We start from the raw sequence: 22586 nt of genomic DNA, 5'->3' as shown, positions 1-22586 counted from the left end.
TCTGCCGTTATTACAGCGAAACTTGCTGATCATTACATGGTCTGCTGCTCTCTAACAGATGACACTACTCACTTGGTCGCTCCAAACGAAGTCAAACAAATCACAATTGTTGACCCCTTGGCTTTCGACAAATCTGTAATGAATCACGACTGGTATAACTTTTTGATTACTGTTCCTCCAGGTGACACCTATGACAACTTTGTAACACCGTTCACCGATTTCCGGCTTGCAGCTACACAGGTCTGTAAAATTAAACAATGTAACTTGGACCAAAAATGGATGTCGGCAGAAATACTCGCGGCAATAAAAGCAAAAGACTTGTTATGGGTTCAAACAAAGAGAAGCCCTAATTGTACTGCTTTGCGGCTTCGGTTCAAAGAGCTTCGAAATAAGGTCAATGCTATGATACGTCTAGCAAAACGTAATAACATATGAGCAAAATTCACGGACGCTCGTTGTGACAGCAGGAAAACATGGTCCTTATTAACAATCTTAGAGGTGGTGATATTAACGCTAATTGCCATGTTGATCTGATGTCTCGTTTTTCTTCAAATGGTACTAACACCGCTAATGATTTTAACTCATTTTTTTCAAATGTGTCTAGTGTAGCGAGACCTCATCCAGATATTTGCACGTTGCAAACTAGTATTTCAGAATGCACCTTTCTTCTCATGTTTTCGGAACATGATCTGAAATCAGTCTTTTTCGGCCCAAAACCAAATAAGTCCCCAGGAATTGATGGTATTTCAATATTAGACCTGTGCAGAACTTTCGAAGCAATAAAAGATGTGCTACTACTCATTTTAAACAATATTATTACCACTGGTATCATTCCCGATAATCTGAGAAATGCACTGGTCATTCCTCTGTTTAAAAATGGCACACGCAACAATATCGAAAACTACCGGCCTATTTCAATCCTTTCATGCATTGGACAGATATTGGAAAAACATCTGCTCAAGACAATGAGCACCTTTTTAAACAATCATGGCGTGTTATCTCCTAGCCAGTATGGCTTTGTGCCGAATCGGGGTACGCAGTTGCTGCTTGAAGATTTTTCCGATACACTAAACTCTGCGTTTGAACACAATCAGATTGCTTGTGCACTGTTTCTCGACGTCCACAAAGCATTTGACAGCGTCTGTCATTGTATACTACTAACCAAACTTTCTTCACTAGGCTTTCGGGGCGCGTTTTTGCGGCTTCTGAAAAACTTATCTCACAGGCACGAACTTGTGTCTATTGGAAAATTTCACAGCAACCTGACCGAATTTAAAGCTGGCGTCCCCCAAGGTTCAATTTTAAGTCCGTTATTATTTAATTTATATTTTAAAGATTTATCAAATGTTGTGAACGTCAAATTATATCAGTATGCTGATGACACTGTCCTTGTTTCACACGCTCGAAGTTACACTGACGGCATCTCTTCTTTACAAATGGCAACAACAAAAGTGATGGACTGGTTTCGGAATAATGTAGTCCATATCAATGCACCCAAAACTCAACTAATCTGTTTCCACAACCCTGTCAAGCAAGTTACCCTATCGACCCCATTATATTTGCACACATCACATTGCAATCCCTGTTTGTGTGACCCGGTGCAATACGCTTGTTCAATTAAATACCTTGGTGTTTTTTTTTACAGTGATTTATCCTGGAACTCTCATTTCACATATATTTGTCAAAAACTTCGCAGTGTCTTGTGTTTTGTATAATATTACATTTTATATGCCATTGTCTGTCCGAAAGCTTGTAGTACATGCCTTATGCTACAGTGTAATCCGGTATGGGATATCTACATATGGTCATGGCGCTCAACATTTCTAAAACCGGGTCAACTCCTTCTTTCGTGGCATTCTGAAGCATGTTGCTTATGATGTCTACCCCAAATCTGATGTGTTCAAAACTTTCGCTTTACCTGATTTCAATTCTTTGCTGCTAGAAAATTTTTGGATAAGCCAGTATAAAATTTCTTATGTGCCTGTTCGTTGCCTGAGACCAAAGAATCCGTATGTTACACGTCACTGTAGGACGAGATATGGTCAAAGACTTCGTAACTATTACGGTAGCAACGTTTAATTTACTTCCCCAAAGCATAAAAGATGTGAAGACGAAATATGGTCTCAGAAAGGCTGTTGGACACATTATTGCGTGATCGGAAGCCTGTGATGTGTGTGTGTGTTTTTTTCTCATTGTCGTCTAAAAATTAATAACGTGTTACTAATGGCTGTGTTGCTGTCTGCCAGGCACTGCCGTTCAAGCCCACTGCGGCTTTGGCAGGCCCGATTCTTCCATTGTATGATTCTCAAGTCATCAATAAAATATTTTTTTATTATTATTAACCAGCATCGCGCTGCATAAAATAATGTAATTATATCAGTCTAGTACACTCCAATTCTAAGTAGGCAACTTGGCTGATAGCAATTATGCGCTCCCATTATTAATTTTACCCAAACGGGTACGTTATTGTATGATACATACACAGTAAACAAAGCACACATAATTCTTGAAGTTTGTGAACAAAAATACACATGCGTCAATTGATTTTGGTGTTCAGGAAGTGTACTATCAGAGACTGGCACCAATGCCATTCTGGAAGAACCTTTCTGGGATAGAAAAGCTGTTTGTACAATGGCATGTGTACTGCATGTACAGTTAAATACCTCGATACAGTAGAACCCCGTTGATACGCTTTGAAACTGACCTTTGTAAAAACTTACCAACGGGGAAAACGTAACCGTGCGGAAAGGCGCAACTCACCACAGCACAACGTGAGAAAGTCACAGTGACTGCTGCTGCAGTTATTAGATGTCTTGGTGCTCGTACTGTGACCAGGAAGGGCACATATGCCCATGTATATTTAAGAGAAATCTACAATGTTCTGTGACAGTGGCCCCTACCGAAGTATTTTGAGTATGCTTCAAAGCACAACATGGTTATACTGCACTGAAGCCGGCTAATGAAAGCTGGAATGAAATGCAATAAAGACCTTTGCAGGCCGCGAAGTAACTCTAGCATCGTGCATGATTTCTGTAGGTTTTAACTGATGCGCACTTTTTCAGACGCTTTGCAAATGCTCTTTCATAGCCTCTCAATATTGGTAGCTTGTCGCAACATGTAAGAGCCAATTTCTCCCTGTACAGATATATTTACATGGCGGCAACTTTCAAATTAAACGTAAGATGCAGGAACATTATAGAATGGCGCAGTATAATGGGAATATAATGAATCACAGTGAATAAGATTTAGGTCGGGAACACAGAAACATGACGTGGGAGCTAGGAAAATGCGAATGCAAAGAAAGTATCAATGAGGTTCCACCGTTTAACAAATTTGACAAAATACATGCTTGACTACGTTTAACAAAATTTTGTTATATGCATTTATATTTGACCTATTAAGCATTTAAGTATAGCTGCCAATGGGATATTGTTTTGCGGAAGGCGGTGTAAAATTTGCTGAATTATCAGGCACTCGGACGAAAGAAAGTTCGCTAAGAGATAAAATATATTCTGCTGAATTTGAACATCGGTGACCACGGATACTGTTTCATGCTGCATCAACGATATCTTCAAATTGGTAGTACGAAGTGAAGCCTACGAAGCTTTCGCGTGCACTCCGCTGATGAGGCTGATAGTGTCGTCCACAGTGGGACAACGCTATTATGAACAGGGCAGACAGAGGGGAAACTCAGCTAACGGTTCAACTAGATGTGGCTGTATCATGCTTCCAAAACTCGAGATTACGCAACCTACAGCATAAACACGTTGGAAGGCACCAAACATGAGGCCACGGTGATCTCTGCTGGTAAAGCCTTTGAACATGACATAGATTACCTCCAAGGCAGGGTGCCTGGTCTGCCTATGCACTCAGCTGGCTTAAGGCAGAAGACACGCGTCCATCAGCCTCCACCCTCCCCGACCTAGCTATGCGCGCTTGATGACATTACGGTGCACTCTTCCGCCCCCTGCATGGGAAAGCAATGTCCATCAAGCCACTATCCTTGTCGTAATCCTTGCACACCGTCTAACAACATACGGCTTGTGAAAGGATCTTATTGCATTTGGAATTTATATCGGCCACGATGGCAAGAAGGTCTTCCCGCTACGCTGCTGTGCTTTGGCAGCCGCTGTTTCTAGCGCGGTGTGCTAGAAACATGTAATTCAGCTATGCAAAGATCACCTGTGTCTGTGGGGGTTTCCATTAATTGGTTCGATATTCCTTTACTGTAGCAGTGACATTTCATTGTAGTATTAAAATGTTATCTAAAGCCCTTCTTTATATTGAGCATCGAGATACGTGGTGTGTTCTCCAAGCAAGAAATTATCAAAAGGTACATACTTTCTTACAGTGGGGATTTCTTTACATTGAAGCTCGTTATGCTGAGGTTTAACTGTATATCATTGCACAGCTCAGACAAAACACAAATTCATACATATATGCATACCTGGAGAAACATGGCCCACTGGTGGCTGCAGGACTGCTGATAATGTAGCTGCATCAACAGAGATTTAAGATAAGAACATGGATCAAACAATCAGCTGAAAATTGCAATTACTCAAGAATATCTTAAAACTGTATTATGGCAATAAAGAAACAATTTTCAAGTGCAATCAGTAAACTTTTCTCGTTGCATCATACCGAATATATTAATACCAAAAGATTAGATGCCGTTATTGCAAGCATTAAAATATCAACCAGAATAAACAATGCACATTCAATAAAGAGTCGTTTATATAGCGCTGTGAAACACACAGTGTGAGTGAAATTAACAATTACAATACTCAATTGTTGTAAAGGTGTGCCTAGGCACAGGAAAACCAAAACAATCTTGAAATCATAAGATACACTGCAAAAAGGTGTACTAGTGCTAGAAAACACAGGCAAGTAAATCGTAAGACTAAAAATAAAGAAGACGACATCATATCGTGCACCAAACAACATTACTGAAAGCATCAGACACACAGGTGCACAAACATTCACAAAGTGACAGCCACTAACAAAAACCAATTTCCCAAATTGTAAAAATGTAGTATATAGCAGCAGTTCAAATATATTTTCCATGTACCAGTGACACACACGTCGGTAGGGAAAGAGTGAAAGAAAGCTGTTTGCAACAGTGAACTCCTAAGTGTGGCATTAATAAGATACAATACTAAAATCGCAGCTTTTGTCAGAAGGAAGAATAAAGGAGTGCAAACTGGGCACAAACAGAAAGGCATCTACACACATACGCAGATGTACTTATGCGGCTTTACTTTGTCCATGTCCAGTTTGCCATTCTTTATTCTTCCTTATGAAATACAATATTCCCAAACTGTCGGGTAGTTACAAAGTCGAATTGATCGCAACAAATGAGACGCTTCTGCTGCAACTCCTGGTTCTTGGCAGTTGTAAGGTGGTGATGACGCCTTGCTGTGACAAAAGGTAAAAAAAAAGTAATCAGATCAGTCACTTCTATAACACTTAGTTTCCAATTGCTTGTGTTCTAAATAGAACAGTTTTGAATCAGATCTAAAAGAAACCTTGTGTAAAGATGACCTCCAAATATTGTATACCATATGTTTAAATTTCTAAACAAATTAACATGTAAAGGTGTAATGGAGTCTATTTTGCAACAGCAACTTAGTTATATTATTAATCAGAATTGAGGCGCTTATCAACTGCATTACAGCTCAATTGAAGCTTTTAAATGACAAAAAAAAAAGAAGGAATAGTTGGTCACATCTGGTGCAACATGACAATGACAGTAATCGAACAAAGAAACGGCATGCGTGCAGACGCTCATAGTACAGTTTAGTGCTCAGTGAAGGAGGTAAATGAAATACTAGAGCACTGCGCATCAGTTCAAAAGGAAGCGAAACACGGTGAGACTTGCCAAATGATAAACCGCTTCGTTGAGATTAAGACAGTATACTTACAGGCTCTCTAAGGCACAAGCTTATTTACTGACTGAAAGCTATTGTGCATAGGTGAGCAGGTTCATGTGTTTGCCTAGGATTATGTGTGTCTGTACAACTGGGGTTTTTTATGCAGCGGATTAATTCGAATGTCTTCAGCTGCACTAGTATTTTTCCCAGTGAACTGAGAAAGCTTTTGCTGTTTTTTATAGTACTTGAACGGAACAATCAAGTAAAAGCTAAATATCATGAACAATTATTTACCAAAATTCTCATGTAACCAACTATTTTGGTCTCCGGATCTCGGTTCCATTGAAAACGAAAATCATTCTTTTCTACTTAGTGAAGTAATTACGCACCACAGCTTAGATTTGCCAAAACTTTCTGCCTTTTCAAGCATGTACTTGGAGCTTTCATGGCTAGTAAATTTATTAAAAACTACAATAGGCAGAAGTCATCATTTGAATGTATCCTTTTGTTCGAGAGGAGTTTGAGTGGAAGAAACGCAATCATGAAAATGGGATGATCAGGTTTCGCGAAGCTGCATAGGTGCGTGGTATTCAGTAAACCATAAGCGCAGCACCATATGTGATGTTAGTAAAGAACTTGCAGAGGCCAGAAGCTGTCTAGCAGCTCGGAATAAAAACAGCGAATCTCGAAGGCTGGGCTTCTGTTCGTTAAATGTGCCAGAAGTAATTTTCAGGGCTGGAAATACTATTGTGAGCCATGTTTACACCGCAGCAACAGTTCCTCCACTGCGAGGGAGACTGAGCGCCCAGTCACTTCGACAAGCGCATGGTACAGGGGGCAAGTGTGTCTTCTCCTTTAGCCTGACCGTGGCTGTGCATGACTCGCTACATTACTGAGCGCATACAGTGCACGTGACTTATAGCGATATCAGAAGGAATGAAAAATTCAATCGTTATATGCGGTCATAGCTGTATCTGGACTGCCTTAAAAAGAAAAGAAAGTGCCAAATGTATGTTTGTGGCTCTGAAGTGAAATCTGTCATTTACACCAAAAGATAAACACAGAAATTAGGCTGTGTAAAATTCAACATTCATTTATACCTCAAGACAGCGTGTCAAGAGTTAGCTGCACTGAAATAGTCTGAAATGTGCAATCGCTTTTGAAGCACTTTCATGTTTACAACTGCAGTGTGCATCGCGCGTGGTGCAAGAACACCGGCAGCAAATCTCTTAAAGTGCATGAAATCAATGAGCGACTCGATCGACGACAGTGCACTTTGCATAAACACCGGGATAAGCGTTAAACATGTCCCATTGTGAATCTAGTCTTTACTGCCGCTGCTGTCTTTGCCTCAGAGGCACCTGTTTCATTGCCAGTAGCGACCTGATCGCAGATTGTGGTAATGTCAGTGGATTCCAAAATGTTGGTCTCACTATCGTAGGGGATTTCAACCTAGTGCACAAAGCCCGCCTTTCTGAAACAGACGCTTATGGTCAAAAAGGGTCCCTAACCCTTTTTTTTTTCTGTTGATGAGCATGGCCATTGGTTCCAGCATTCACGATCATGGTGCTGCCTGTTCTCAGAATCCCCTATATCTTTGTCTGTGACAGAACATAATTCTTTGAGTCCTGTAAAATTTGCAGCTTCATCTCAAGCCACACAGCTTTGCGCTTTCTCGGCGCCAACTTCTGCAAACTAGGCTGTACACTGCTTCGGGGTTGCTTCCATGGCATATCTTCGTGCTCGCTATGTTACAGACATTGTAGAATGAGTTGGTGCTACCATTTCACTTTTCTTTCCTTTCTTATTCTCTGGACGTGTATGGAGAATGACCGTGGGTCACAGATAATTTGTTTCTAAGTGCTCGGTGACAACATACCATCGACCAGGAATGTTGAGGGAAGCTGTCAAATTATTTCTATTGCTCAAACTTGAACATCTGAACTTAATGCAATTTAAAAAAGCTTTTTTATTGCACAACAAAGTTGAGTTGTGTTTGCAAGGTAGGTGTGGCAAAAGGGATCGCATTTTTTTTTAATTTTTAAAGATTTTATTTTGCTCGGCAATGTGAGTATGCCGTGTGTGTGTGGCAAAGAAGCTAGTGTTAATTTTATTTTATGGAGGATTCTGTATCCTTTTGCGGCACGGCCACCAAGTTTCCTTTATGATATGTGGTGTTAAATGGTGCAAGGGCCAGCTATGGCCACGGAGTGCCATGGCATATGGCAATGAATTGTCTAAGTATTATGTATGAAATACTCAAATAAGTTGCAAATGTAGACGTAATGTGGCTGTAAGGAGGCGTAAAAACTGGTCGCTGTAAGCTGCGTAAGATATATAAGCATAGGATTAATGACAATGACTCGTGATACAAAAGGAACAGAAAAGTTTTGCTATGACGAAGTGATATAATAATTTGCATACAAGCAATACTGCCTCCACAGGGCTCATGAATTAAAGGTTTGAGAGGCACGTGCTTCAAATACTTATGTCACTGCGGCTTCAGCCTTGAAGGCGAGGCTGTACTACATATAGCCTGGCCAAATTATTTCCACGATAGTAGCTTAATCTAAAACGCTAAAGACTGTTACCAGGTTAAAAAGGGTAACATGACTAAGAGAAAATGTTGGATGGAGTGGAATAACCCTTGCTGCTTGGAAAATTGGAAGTAAAGGGAAGTCAGTTGAAGACAGGAAAGATGGAAAGTGAGAAAAAGATGAAGGTTGGAGGGAGAGAGAGAAAGGAAAAGGCAACTACCGATTTCCCCCGGGTGGGTCAGTCCGGGGGTGCCGTCTACGTGAAGCCGAGGCCACAGGTTTGTGTTGCTTCCACAGAGGGGCCGTAAATGTCCAAACACCCGGCATCGACTTAACCCCCAGGATCCCCTTTTCCCCGGACACGGCTAAGCCGCTCACGGTTAGACGCGGGAGGGTCGAACCCTCGTGTGCTCGGGTACGTGGTGTCGCAACACACCAAACGCCTCCTGACGCAGACGCTCCTGCGGGGATTTTACCCTATGTGACCTTCGCGTATAACACTGCTGTACAGGAGACTACACAGTTTACGCCACTCGAACTTGTATACAGGCGCCACGTCACGTCAACACTTGACGCCGTGCTACCTCTAGTTGATAATAGCCCAACCAGCGAACACGCGGAAGAGTTCGTACAAAGAGCCGTAGAAGCACGTCAGCTTGCTCGGCATTGTATCCGGAGCCAACAGCATACCGAAACCTTTCGATACAACAAGGGTCGACGCGACGTCCATTACAATAATGGTGCGTTTGTGTGGGTCTGGACGCCCATCTGTCACCGTCGACTCGGAAAAGTTGCTCCGCCAGTATTTTGTTCCCTACAAGGTTACACGCCGCCTCAGTGACATGACCTGCTGAATCGTCCCCTGCAGTTCTGAGACCGAGATGGTCGCTTTTCGCATAGTTGGCAGTTGACACAATGATGTGGGGCTCCCGCACCACGGGACTGTGCGCGCAAAGGTGGGCGCCATGAAAGACGAAGCGTGTGGGCTGCACGTTCTTCTTCTGGCCCGCCATTAAAGAGAAGCGTCTTTTTCGTAAGACTCCATCTTCAATCTATGTTAGCATATCCAAAAAAGGCTTGATGACATATATTGAGTCGCAATTAAAAACTGTCTAGGAAGCTTCTCTGACGAGTAAGGCTTCAGCGATAAATTTTCTAGTCTTGAAATGACCATTCGTAACTTGAAAGTAAGCTCGTTGATTTGGAGGACCGAAGTAGGCGTAATAACGTTGTGTTCGGCATACCGGAAAAGAAAGACGCCGTCTCTGATGACCTCATGGATAGCATAGTTGATAATGTGTTGACACATACTCTAGACATGAAAGTTAACTCAGTCGAACGGATTCATAGGCTAGGATGAAAGCAGCATGGTAAACGGCGACCAGTGATCATGAAATTTTATGAACACAGGGAAAAAGTTCACGTCCTAAAAAATTGCTACAAATTGAAAGAGAAGGGAATCTCTATCTCCGAAGATTTTTCTGCAACCACTAGGCACGTGAGGAACCTACTCTGAAACAGTACCTCAGAAATTAGGAAATGTGGTACAAAGGTGAAGCTCGTACATGCTAAAATTAAGATTGACAATCGATTACTAACATTAGATAAAGTTCAGTGCAAAATGGCCGGTGCGCACAAACCGGCGACCAGAGGAATTCCTAATAAATGAAATGATAACGATGGCAAACACTTCTGGTGCTTAAATATTAATGCTCGTAGCATTCTAGCAAAAAGCGATGATTTAGACAGTGTCATATTAACTTATCAGCCTCAACTATTGATGATTACTGACACCTGGCTTCACACCGAGATTGGCGATGACGAAATCACGCCACAGGGATACCGGGTCATCCGCAAGGACAGAAGATCATGAGGCGGCAGAGTAGCAATATATTTTAAGGAAACCTTAAGTTGAAAGACTGGCCTATATACCAGATCTCGAATGTGTTATTGTGAGGGTTTGAAGTTATAGTTGGCGGTTTTTACCGCCTCCCAGGCACAGATGAAACATACTTTGATAAGCTTAGTGAATTTCTTTGCACCGTCCGTGGCTACTCTAGCAACATAATACTTGGCGGTGATTTCAATGTCCGTTTAGTCACATGGGATACAAATTTCTTTGTACCGTCTACAAATGCAGCTAAACGCTTAGTTGATATAATCCTTTATCATAATTTAACCCAATTGTTTAAGCTACCTACCCACATCCAGAACACTACTGCCTCAACCCTGGATATTTCTTTCATTAACAGAGGCATGCTACATCGTGTGTTGGGTATCGACGTGGTTGATAGAATATCAGACCACAAATTGGTGTGCATGGGCGCTAAACCGAACGAAGTGACAAAAACAAAGCGGAAAGAGCGAGTTGTCTCGGTCTTCTCGCATGCTAATGATTTAGAAATACTAGATACATTTGAATTACATTTTTGTCGATTTACCACGCTTTCTAAATCTAGCACTTGTACTGTTGATGCCGTTTCGTGTTTCTGTACCCTGTATTGCAATGCGTTCAGGACTTTGTACCAACAAAAGTAAAGATAATAAGAAATGTTCGCCCGTGGATTACTATGCCAATGGTTCGCTTGGGAAGAAAAGCAAGGTTAAGAAAACAACATCGTCAGAACCGATCCTCGTCGTGCATGCATAAACTCAGTGTCGTGTGCAAAGAGCTGAAAGTATAAAAAAGCAGACGATTATATTATAACGTTACTTTAGAGAACCTTTTACTTTCGTCCCCAGCGAAATTCTGGCGGCACTTTTCTCCAAGAAGTTCTTCCTTAATATGTGTATAAATGCTGCTGTTGTAACAAACAAAGAATTATGGAATCATTTAAGGCATTCTTTTGTTCCGTGTTTACCGATGATGATGGTAGAAGATCATGCACCAAAACAGGTCATGTTATTCCACCAATACGTGACATCTCAACACCTGAAGGAATCTTGTCACTGTTACTTAATATAGATCCAAAAAAGTGATCTAGTAAAGATGGCATACCCAATGCATTTCTTGTGAGGTATGCTGAATGGTGCTCAAAGTATTTGTGCATTATTTTTCAGAGATTGTTTTTTCAGCGCGAGCTTCCCAGTGATTGGAAATATGCAAAAATTGTTCCTTTACCTAAAACATCAAGTACTACCCTAAATTATTCCTACACACCGATTTCCCTGGTGTGCTCATGTGCAAAAGTTTTGTAACACTTCATATTCAAGCACCTGTCACTTTTTCTGGAGGAACATAATCTAATCAATGACCCAGGGCACGGCATTCATAGGGGACTCTCAGCTATCACAGAACTGCTGGAAACTGTTCATGATATTGCAGCTATCATAGATAAACAAGGTCAAATTGACATGATATTGCTAGACTTTGAAAAAGCGTTTGATTGCGTGTCCCATCCCAAACTTCTGGCAAAACTCAAACCTATACTGAAAAATGATACCTTAATTTCATGGATCGAGGCCTATTTCTCGTATCGAAATCAAACTGTCACTATCGACAATGTGTGCTCCGATTCACGACCAGCGAAGTCAGGAATCCCTCAAGGCTCAGAGCTTGGGCCACTGTTCTTTTTAATATTAATAAATGACATCACCCTTGATATTCCGGTTACTATTAGGTTATTTGCAGACAACTGAATCCTTTATCAAGAAATACACAGTCCACACGACCAGGCTCTCTTAAACACAGCTTTAATCAAAATATCTTGGTGTGAAGTCTGACAAATGAAGGTGAACGAGAAGAAGACTGGCTATGAGCGCGACGCGTAAATGGTCTCCCTTAAAATAGGATTATTCTATTAATGGCCAAAAACTATCTTTCGTTGATACAAGTATTTGGGCGTTATACTTAGCGCTGATTTTAGGTGAAACGAGCATGTTGCCTATATTAAAAAGAAAGCTATTATGGAAATTGGGATTTCTAAAAAGGTCTCTAAGCAAATCCACCCCAAAATAAAAATTAATTGTGTACAAAACTTAGATTCGTCCAATCCTCGAGTGCTCTTCCGTGGGTTGGGATCTGCATCCGCAAGAAAACATTAAAAAGCTTGAAATGATTCAAAGAAAAGCAATTAGATTTGTTTACAATCGCTACAGTTCCTTTACATCCCCCATCACATGTCTAAATAATGCTAACCTACACACATTGCAGACAAGACAGCATGATTGTTTGAAATACATGTTTTTACTTTATCATAACAAGCTGTGCATAAGCAAGGAGACGTACATAGAATCCGTTAATCGGCGATCTAGGCGATCTGAGCACCCAATGTAACCGAGGGAGTATTCTTGCAAGACACAAGCTTTTAAAAAATTACTTTTTTTCCGCGCACCGTTACTGAATGGAATGCTCCTTTTGCTGATACAGTAAACTGCACTACTGTTAAGTTTTTTTATGGCAGGGCTGAGGCAACAATCCACTTGACCTCACTTCGTTGTACATGCCCCCCTTCCTTATCTGGACTCGCTCAAGGCACGCGCACTACTCTTCAATTTACATTTTATTCTCTAGTACTTTTTCGGTGTGCTAAAAATATTTCTTGGCATCATGTGTATCTTTTGGTGTTTGCAAGGCGCAATATATTACATGTTTATCTTGCACTGATTATGGTATGTTCACTCGCTGCAGAGATGTTTGTCAAGAGATGTCTGTTGCCATTATTCTGCCTTTGAATTGTATAATTTCTAGTGTTCGAGTTTCCAGCATTTTAGTTTCTTGTACTTGTGCATTAATCATGTTCTCCCTAGTAGCTGCATTGGACTTGATTTGGCAAATTTTTCTGTTGCACTTCTAGAATTGTTTTTTTGTTTTCAAATCTGTTTTTGTTTTATAACCCACTCCTGCTTAGGGCCCCATATGAGAGGTCGGCAGTACTCCTGAAATAAATAAATAATAGATAGTTGTTACATCTGAAGGTCTACGGAAGGGTGTGGTAGTACAGCTCTCTTGACACCAGTTGTACATAGCTACTATATCCTAATGTAAGATACCCAACGTTGGATAACTACACCAGGTTCTTCTAACTTCCACCAGGGAATGAGGAAGTGAGAAGAGATGAATAGAAGACAGGAAATATTGGAAGTGAGAGAGCAAGGAAAAGATTGGAGAGGAAGATAGCAAAAGGCAACTACCCATTCCCCCCAGGTGAGTCAGTTGGGGATGCTGTCTACGTGAAGTCAAGAACAAAGAGGTGTGTTGCCTGTGTGAAGGCACTTCATGCATGTCTGCAGCTGAATTGTATAGTACTGCCAAACCTAAAGCAATACAAAGTTTGTTATCTTTTTGAATATATTACACTATTTGTTGGAACTATTGTTCATATTTTTACTTATACACTGTACAGGAGGTCCCATTACAGTCTTTGACCTCGGGCCCTCCTCCTTTATATTAGTGCCTTGTACGATATCTTGTCTGACAATAATAAAACCTCATTCATTCATTCATTCACTGATTCATAGGTCCGAACACCCGGAGTCGGCTCAACCCCCAGGATCCCGCTTTCCCCAGACAGCTACAAGCAGGAGGGTCCTACCCCCATGTGCTCGGGTAAGTGGTGTCGCAACGCACCAAATGTATGCTGATGCAGACACCCCTGCAGGGACACCCAGTGGCGAGATTTAATCGTTTAGCTTATAGCGACACATGGGAGCATTGCAGTAAGAGTTTCATTTTACCATAGAGCATGTACTATAGTTGACAGTATGTTGGCTGCTTACTGTTATATCCAATATATTGTTAAAACCAGCATTGTTGTAAGTGGGTTCGACTGTATAAGACAATGTTTCCTGCCATGCGTTTCGTAGTTGTAGAGCTGCACTGATGCTTCAAGGTACAGTTGAGCCCGCTTATAACGAACCCGAGCGTCACGCGGAATTCGTTCGTTCTATCCAGAAGTTCGTGATATGTGGGCCACACACAAAAATTGACATCAATCAAAAAAAAAAATTTATTGAGAAAAAAAATTGGTGATCGTTGTCTGCCTCGTCAGAGCACACCCGATGACGGCGGTTTCAAGCTTGTTCAAAGCTGCGATGTGTTCGTCACCCACGGCCTTAAAATACACAAGATTTCTAAGTGCCTCAATATATGGCTCACTGCTGTGGTCGCGCTTACGTGTGCTGGCTCCGACGAATCGTTGTCATCGTCCGATGCTTCGGCGTCGCTTGATGCCCGCACTTCCCGGGCGGCAGTCTCGTCGCAAAACGACTCCGCAACTTCAGCAGCGTCATCCACATCAACAAAATCTTGCCAATCAAGATCGCAGCCGGCCAGGTTAGTGTCAACAACGTGTCGCCACAAGTCGTCGTCCGGCTGGCTTTGTTCAGTGTCTTCAATGCCTGCTTCAGGTGCGTCAGTGAAGCCGGCCTTGCGAAAACAATTCCGGATGCATTCGGGTGTCACTTCCATCCACGCCGCTTTGATCATTTCTATCGCCGAGTACAGCGAGACCTGCAGAGGCACAATGGCAGTGGGGCGATCAACTGCAATCAGCATCCGCTGCACAACACGGCGCCTGTAGGCCGCTTTAAACGACTGTATTACACCCATGTCCAGCGGTTGCGCTGTTGAAGTTACATTTGGCGGCAGAAAAAGCAACTCAACTGCCGTTAAGACAGCTTGGACATGCTGGGCGGTACAGTTGTCGAGAATCAGCAGAACTTTACGCCCCTTCTTCGCCATGCTGCTGTCAAAGTCAATAAGCCATTCCGCGAACAACTCGTGTGTCATTCACGACTTCGGGTTATGCCTGTAACGCACTGGTACGTATGTGCGGAACCAACGTGGCCTCTTTGATTTACCGAGGACAAATGGCAAGCAACGATCGCTTCCATCCATGTTGGTGCACAAAAGCACAGTTATGCGAACTTTGTTGAGCTTGCCGCCAGCACATTTGTCACCCTTCATAGCGTGCGTTTTGCCAGGCAGCATTTGATAGAATAGCGCCGTTTCATCGGCATTATACACATCCCTTTCAGCATAACTTGATATACGGGCCAAGTTTTTAGACATCCACGTGTTGATGTCTTTGTCGCTTACCGATGCCGATTCGCCATTGATGGTCTTGAAAATAATTCCGTGGCGGAGCTTGAAGCGATGGAGCCAGCCATTACCAGGAGAAAAATCTGGGAAGTCCAGGAGGAACGCTAAGTCCTTTGCTTTGGACAACATCAGCGGCCCGCTGATGGGAACATTGCGTGCTCGAGTATCAAGGAACCACTTTAGAAGCGCGTCTTCAACGTCTGCATATGTGGCTTTCCGTAGGCGCTTCCTCGTCGCGGAGTCCGTGGCGGCACTCTTGTAGATTTTGTCCTTCTCTTTTAGTATCGTGGATATTGTCGATTTCGACAAACCATACTTTTTCACCAGTTCGTGGTTTCTCGCGCCTTGGGAAAGGTCTTTCAAGATCAACAGTTTCGTGGCCAAGTCCAAAGCTTTTCGCTTCACTGTCAAAGCAGACGCCGGTGGATCTGCCATCTCGGATAGGCACGGGAGCACACCAGTAGGACACAATGCCGACAACGCTAGCACAACCACAAGCGAGAAAAAGACAGTCCCGCAGTCATATGAGGTGTGAGGCGCGGCGTTAAGGGAGGGGGGAGGGAGAAGAGGGGGTACGAAAGCACGTGATCACGTGCTACGTTGTCAATTGGTGGAAAACTTCGCCGCTGCCCTGACGACGACGATGGCCCGTGGGGTCCCGTGGCGAATGAGCTGTCACTTTCAGGCTTCCCTTCGACTTGCGTGTTCACATTGCTGATGCGAGCTGGGCCGGCAATTTTTTTTTTCTCGTTATTGCGGCGATCCCCTCGGCACATCGCCGCTCCTCCGTGCCTTCGGCGAGACGCCACGGGAAAGCCAATTCTTGGAGCGTGCACAGCACAGGGTCGGCGTCTTGCCACGTGGAAAGTGGTCCGCGACACCAAGGCGTTCGCTGTAGCCGATCGGCTAGGCTCGTGGGCGTTCGTTGTAGCCGAGACTGAGCGCCATAGCCTAAACGTATATTTTGACGGTCACGCCGTACTTGTTCGTGATAAGCGAGCGTTCGTCTTAAGTGGGGCCGTTATAAGTGGGCTCGACTGTACATCTTCTGGTTCTCAAAGCATTCAATGTCTTATGGATGACTTTACCATGGGTTTGCCGATGGCATGGGATGACTTTCAGCCACAGAAGTAGCTGTAACAACGGCCACGATAGCTACACAGTAGCTCAAGCTACAGCTTCTGCCTACAGCAGCAAGACTGGTCATTGCGGTTGCCCGGGACGGTGGTCCACCTCATCTGGCGCTATGGACCTACAAGTCCCTACACTTTGTCGCTGTACCCTGCACGGCAAACACCGCTTTGTTTCCCATGCTTCTTAAACTGCGTCTGTGCTTTGGATTAGCTGCATGCTCGCCCAAGCTGGGTGCTTGAACGAGCTCGGACGAGGAGGGTCGACACGTTTCTGGTAACAATGGCTGGGGCTCAGATCGTCGACGGTACTGTTCCATTTCAAGCAAGTCTATCATCATCAGCAACAGCCGATCTTAACGTCCAGTGGAGGACGAAGGCCTCTATGAACGAGCCTAATTTTGTTTCAGAGCTTTCTCTTGCTTTTGGCAGAACACAATTTATAGTGGGGCAGCGCAACCAGGCATTATATTTTTTATGAAAGAACATGCTGTCAATTCTAAATTGAGCAACATTTGTTAAATCTCTTCATAACACTGAAGAGCATTTGAATACATAATTTATTTCTAAGGCCCCATTAAAGCCACTCTCTTTCAGCCTTGTCTACACATCACCCTTTACCAGGCCCTTACTGTCCCTGAACTTAAAGTAGCCACCTCGTTTATCTCACCAAGGACACCAAACGAATATGCTATCACACACAAAAAAACCCGAGAAGACAGGGGTCCGATTTTATATTTAACTTTAGTTATCAAGCCAAGAACATGAAAGTTTCAGTAAACATTGCAGTTAGCGCGCCCTGCATTTCGAAAAGGCGTAATTTTTTTTAATGCAGAGTTCTCAAAGGAAATAAGAAAATGTAGGTGAAACCGTTCACCTGACAAATTCAAGCACTTCGTAAGCAGTTTTCAGAAAAACAGTAACTTATGCAGATGCATTTATCTTGTACACAAATTTCCAAGAACTTCACCTCTAACTTCAGTGGCTTTAATTTTGCTGGCGTTTTTTGTTATGCCAGGGCAGCTTGCACAATAGTGTGCTGCTCATAAACCATACTCGTGTAAGGTTTTCGTGCACTTGCATATGTAATGCATTGCAAAAGCTGTAGTTAGGCTCAGGGTTGCCAGGTCCAAAATGTGAAAAGTAGCCAAAAAATCTCGAAAGGTAGCCAGAAAAGTAGCCATTTTTGGCCACACACAGAAATGTAGCCAAAAAAGTAGCCACGTTATGGAAAAACGTTGCCTTTTTATTTATTATGCAACTCTGAAGACATTATCACGGCCAACACTTAAAGCTGCTTTTAGTAAATGTAGGAACATACAAAAAATATTATGAAACGTGGATAAATGACGACTACAGCTAAGAGCGCTTTGATAGGCATGCAATATGACTAGAATATCACAAATCAGAATCACAGCTCCAGTTCAGGTATCATTGTTTGAGTTAATCTTGGCACACATTTCTCGAAGAATGTCAAAGATCGAGGCATCCTCGAGCGATCGCTTTCGCGATTATTTACGTGCGATTTTGCGTCTTGACATCGGACGCGTTGCAGGCCTTTTGTTACGCTCTGCAAAGTGAGATGTCCAGTCGCACGAAATCTTGCAAAAGTGATCGTATTCCTGAATACAGCTGTATATTTTCAAGCTGGGAACGCATAAATAGACCGACTACGCCGAGAGCGCGCGCGCCAGACCGGCCGCTGACATGCTGGTAGCATGTTTACGTTTATCCCGCGGCCAGCTGTCCAAGTGTCCGATTTTGCAAACTTTGGGCAGCTTCGGGTTGTCTTAGGATCCCACCTCACGTTGACTTCCCATCAGGACCAGCACTAGCTGGCTGCCGTCTGGCTGCCAGAACTCCGAAAATCAGAAGAAGCCCAATGTGTGGAAGGCCTGACGCGGAACGTCAATGCGAAGATGGAACACGCTGTGAGGTCACCAGTGCGAAATCCTTTGCATGAAATGAAAGCGCCCAAGTCAGATTGACAATGATGATGGACCAGTTTGAAAAGATTTGAAGTGTCGTCGTCGTGCGCTGGCCTAAATATTTGCCAATATTGCTGCATAATATGAGATACACAAGTTCCTATCCAATTTTTACAGTAGTCAAGCTATTTCAAAAGTAGCCAAAAAAGTAGCCAAGTAGCCAAGGCATTTTTTCCCCGCCAGCAGCCTAAAAAGGTAGCCAATTTGGAGCAAAGTAGCCAAATCTGGCAACCCTGGTTAGGCTACACACTTTGGGTACACATTATGCAACACCTTCCCCAAAGTTCAGTTGAATATAAACAAGGTGATTAGTTTATCAGGACACCTGGTTAACAAGGTGCATTCCTCATATCAGGCATTGAAAAAAGAAAGATGGTTCAGTAATTATTTACAATGCTTTATTTAAATCAGAAACAAAATTTTCATCGCTTTGTGCACTTGGCATATTCCCCCTATCTTTGCTCAATTTACAGTTGGTGCCTTGTCTCATTATTTTAGGACTCTGGGCAATGTTGTGTAAAACAGCCCCTTAACATTCTGGAACGTTTGAATAAGTAACTTTCTATGTATAACTTACAAAGATTAAAAACTTTTCATTTGTCCCTGACAACATGCTTAATTTATGCCATGCTTAGTTAACAGAGGAACATGAAGACATGAAGAACATGAAGACGCTATCTCAAGAGAAGACAGAGCAGAGTCCCGCGGAACGCCTGGCCTCCTAAACGCCAGGGAACGACGCTCCAGATCGAGAACAACGTCTCCATCCACCACCAGATCCTTAACCCGGTCCGGCTCCAGGACACCGGGGACACGATCCAGATCCAGGTCCAGAACTAGGCCATCCTCTTCAGCAAACCAGACTAACACGGTGAGCTGGGCAGACGTGGTCGATGGCGTGCGCCCGGGGGCTGGTGGGGAGACTGCCATTAATAACGAGGTCAAGCAACTAAAACACGAGAACGCGCAGTTGAGGATTTTGCTAGCCCGTATGAGCGATGAAATCAAAATTCTCGAGGAAGGAAAAAACCAAATAAATCAGGTAACTCCCGCTCCACACGCGAGCACGAAAGAGCCATTTGAAATCCCGGACAATAAGATGGACGAAGGGGATGACCCCCCCTCCACTTAAATGCAAGGCCCAAGCCATCAGTGATAAACAAGATAACGCAGTGGTAGATAAAGCATTAGCCGATATTCAAAAGAGCCTAGCAGAAATACAAAAGTCAAATGAAAAACGGGATGAAATGATGAATCAAATGGCTAAGGCAATAGTAGCAATTATGAGTAGATTAGAAATCCTAGAGGCAAACCAGTCACCAGGTAATGGACTCCCCTCCGTTGCGTCAGAAGCCCCACGATCCTTACCCACTTCACAACCACATAATTATATAAGATCAGCTTCTCTCCAACCTCCCGTCTCCCTCCCATGGTCGCACCCGAAATGAGGCGCGCTAAAGAAGGGTTCAGGATATGGCAGTGGAATTGTAGAAGTTACGAAAACAAAAAGTCAGTTTTGCAGCAGCATTTGAAAGGCAAGGATACACCGGACGTCATAATTCTGCAGGAAACACACGGGATTGCAAAGCTAGCAGGATACAGATCTTTTGGCTATGTCGAAAGGGACACCAGGGCATTAACTACGCTGGTAAAAAGAAACATAACTTGCATGCAGCACAACACAGGCATAACGCACATTGACAATATTCTATTTGAACTCATCCCACAAAAAAAGACAGGACGTAGCTTATTTATTCTCAACATTTATAGTAACCCCATGCTACATAAACACAAATTCAAGAACCTATTCCAGAAAACACTCAGACTTGCTGGAGAAAATCTGGTAGTTATAGGAGGAGACTTTAATGCCCCACACACCACGTGGGGATACTTATATACCAGAGCAAAAGGAAGGGACTTATGGAACGACTCGCAAGAATTAGGCCTCACGCTCGTCACAGACCCCGCCACTCCAACCAGAGTAGGCACGGCGCTAAACAGGGACATAACCCCAGACCTAACCTTTACCAAGAATATTGAAAAGGCGACGTGGCACAACACACTGGAAGATTTGGGTAGTGACCACCGCATATTGGAGTTACACGTCAGAGAAGGGCCGAATAGACCCAAGGAACAACAGATCAAATTAGTAGACTGGGAACTATTTCGTAGAACGCGAGAGAAGACACATCAACGATCAATCGCAGTCATAGAACAATGGACTAAGGAGCTCAGTGATGACGTCAAAGCTGCCACAAAAATAGCACCACCTGAATCTAACTTGGATAAATGCGACAGCAGACTTCTACACATGTGGGAAGCTAAGCAGTCGCTTCAAAATAGACTTAGCGGTCAGAAGTATAACAGAAAGTTAAGAAAGCGCATAGCACTCCTCAACAAAAAGTAGAAGAACATGCTAAGCAATTGACCAAACAACAATGGGACGAGATATGTAATTCCATGGACGGACAATTAAGCACCGGCAAAACCTGGCACATGCTCAGGTTCGTGCTTGACCATGACAATAACAAGAAAAATTACATGCAAGCCATTAATAAGTTAATACACGCATATGAGGGTACAGAAGAGGAATTTCTCAATGAATTACAGCAGAAATACTTAAAACAGGCATCCCCTTGCATCTATCCTAGCTACAACGGGAATACAAACGCAAAATTAGACGAGGAACTCACGGAGGCAGGAATCCGCGCGGCCCTACAAAAGTTAAACACCAAATCCGCCCCAGGCCCGGACAGCATAACCAACAAGACTCTCAGGAACCTGGATGATGAATCGATAGCCAAACTAACAAAATACATAAACGAGTGTTGGGTAAAGGGAGAAGTGCCAGCTCAATGGAAGAAAGCAACGATAATGCTTATTCCAAAACCTGGTAAGAAGCTTGAGATAGACAACCTCAGACCAATCTCCCTAACATCCTGCGTCGGAAAATTAATGGAACATGTAATTTTAAACAGAGTAGACAACTTCTTAGAGGATAATAACATATACCCAGATACAATGATAGGATTTCGCAAAAATCTTTTGACACAAGATGCGATGCTCCAACTTAAGCATCAGATAATCGATTATAACACGCGCTCGACAAGGGCCATCTTGGGCCTTGATCTTAAAAAAGCTTTCGATAATGCCAACCACGCAACCATATTGGAAAACATCGAACGAATAGGACTAGGGCAACGGACGTATGACTACATCAAGAGCTTCCTATCAGATAGGAAAGCAGTCATCTCCGTCGGAGGGCTCAAGTCGCCCGAGATCGACATAGGGGGGGCCGGCACGCCGCAAGGCGCTGTCATCTTGCCGATGCTGTTTAATCTCGTCTTGATGGGACTCCCCGAAAAATTAAATCACCTAGAGTCCCTGAATCACACAATCTACGCAGACGATATTACTATCTGGACCTGTGATGGCAGCGACGGATCAATAGAACAACGACTCCAGACTGCAATTAACACAGTAGAGGAACACCTCGTAGGAACAGGCCTCACATGCTCTGCAGAGAAATCTGAACTTCTATTGTACCGCCCCACACTTAGAGGCAGGCCTCCCAAAGGATACGACAGAAACAAGGCTCATGAGGAAATCAAGCTACACACCAACAACAGGCGGAATATCCCAATAGTCAACCAGCTCAAAGTGCTGGGTCTGGTAATCGAGAACACAGGCACTAATAAGGAAACCGTAAAGAAGTTAGACACAAAGGTAACAAACACCATGAGATTAATCAAACGAATTACTAACAAGCACCAAAGTATGAAGGAAGAAAGTATCATACGGCTGATACAATCATTCGTAATCAGTCAGATCACATACATAGCAGCCTTCCACAATTGGTTTGCAGTTGAAAAGCGTAAAATTAACAACATGATAAAAAAAAGCATACAAACTAGCGCTAGGGATTCCCATCAGTACGAGCACGGATCTCTTGCTAAAGTTAGGACTCCACAACACACTGGAAGAACTCATAGAAGCACAACAAACATCTCAAGCAGAGC

The 22586-nt window shown here is 43.2% G+C and overlaps 1 protein-coding gene and 1 long non-coding RNA gene across 2 annotated transcripts in view; one reads left to right on the top strand and one right to left on the bottom strand.

The window, feature by feature from the left end:
• Positions 1–5205, bottom strand: part of LOC140213323 (uncharacterized) — a 48875-nt gene extending 43670 nt beyond the window's left edge. Inside the window, exon 1 of the mRNA XM_072284553.1 lies at positions 4448–5205. The gene's annotated coding sequence lies outside the window, so the exon portion shown is untranslated. The remainder of the gene's footprint in view (positions 1–4447) is intronic.
• Positions 5206–13307: 8102 nt separating this feature from the next.
• On the top strand, positions 13308–20846 carry LOC129384114 (uncharacterized). Its single transcript, XR_008611891.2, has 3 exons — positions 13308–13553; positions 13868–13955; positions 19203–20846. It is a non-coding gene; the product is annotated as an uncharacterized lncRNA (long non-coding RNA).
• The last annotated feature ends 1740 nt before the right edge of the window (positions 20847–22586 follow it).

This window comes from Dermacentor andersoni, chromosome 9 (assembly GCF_023375885.2).
Source record: "Dermacentor andersoni chromosome 9, qqDerAnde1_hic_scaffold, whole genome shotgun sequence".
NCBI classification, from domain to species: domain Eukaryota; kingdom Metazoa; phylum Arthropoda; class Arachnida; order Ixodida; family Ixodidae; genus Dermacentor; species Dermacentor andersoni.
The sequence above is the reverse complement of the archived record's forward strand: the minus strand, read 5'-3'. Positions and strand labels throughout refer to the sequence as shown.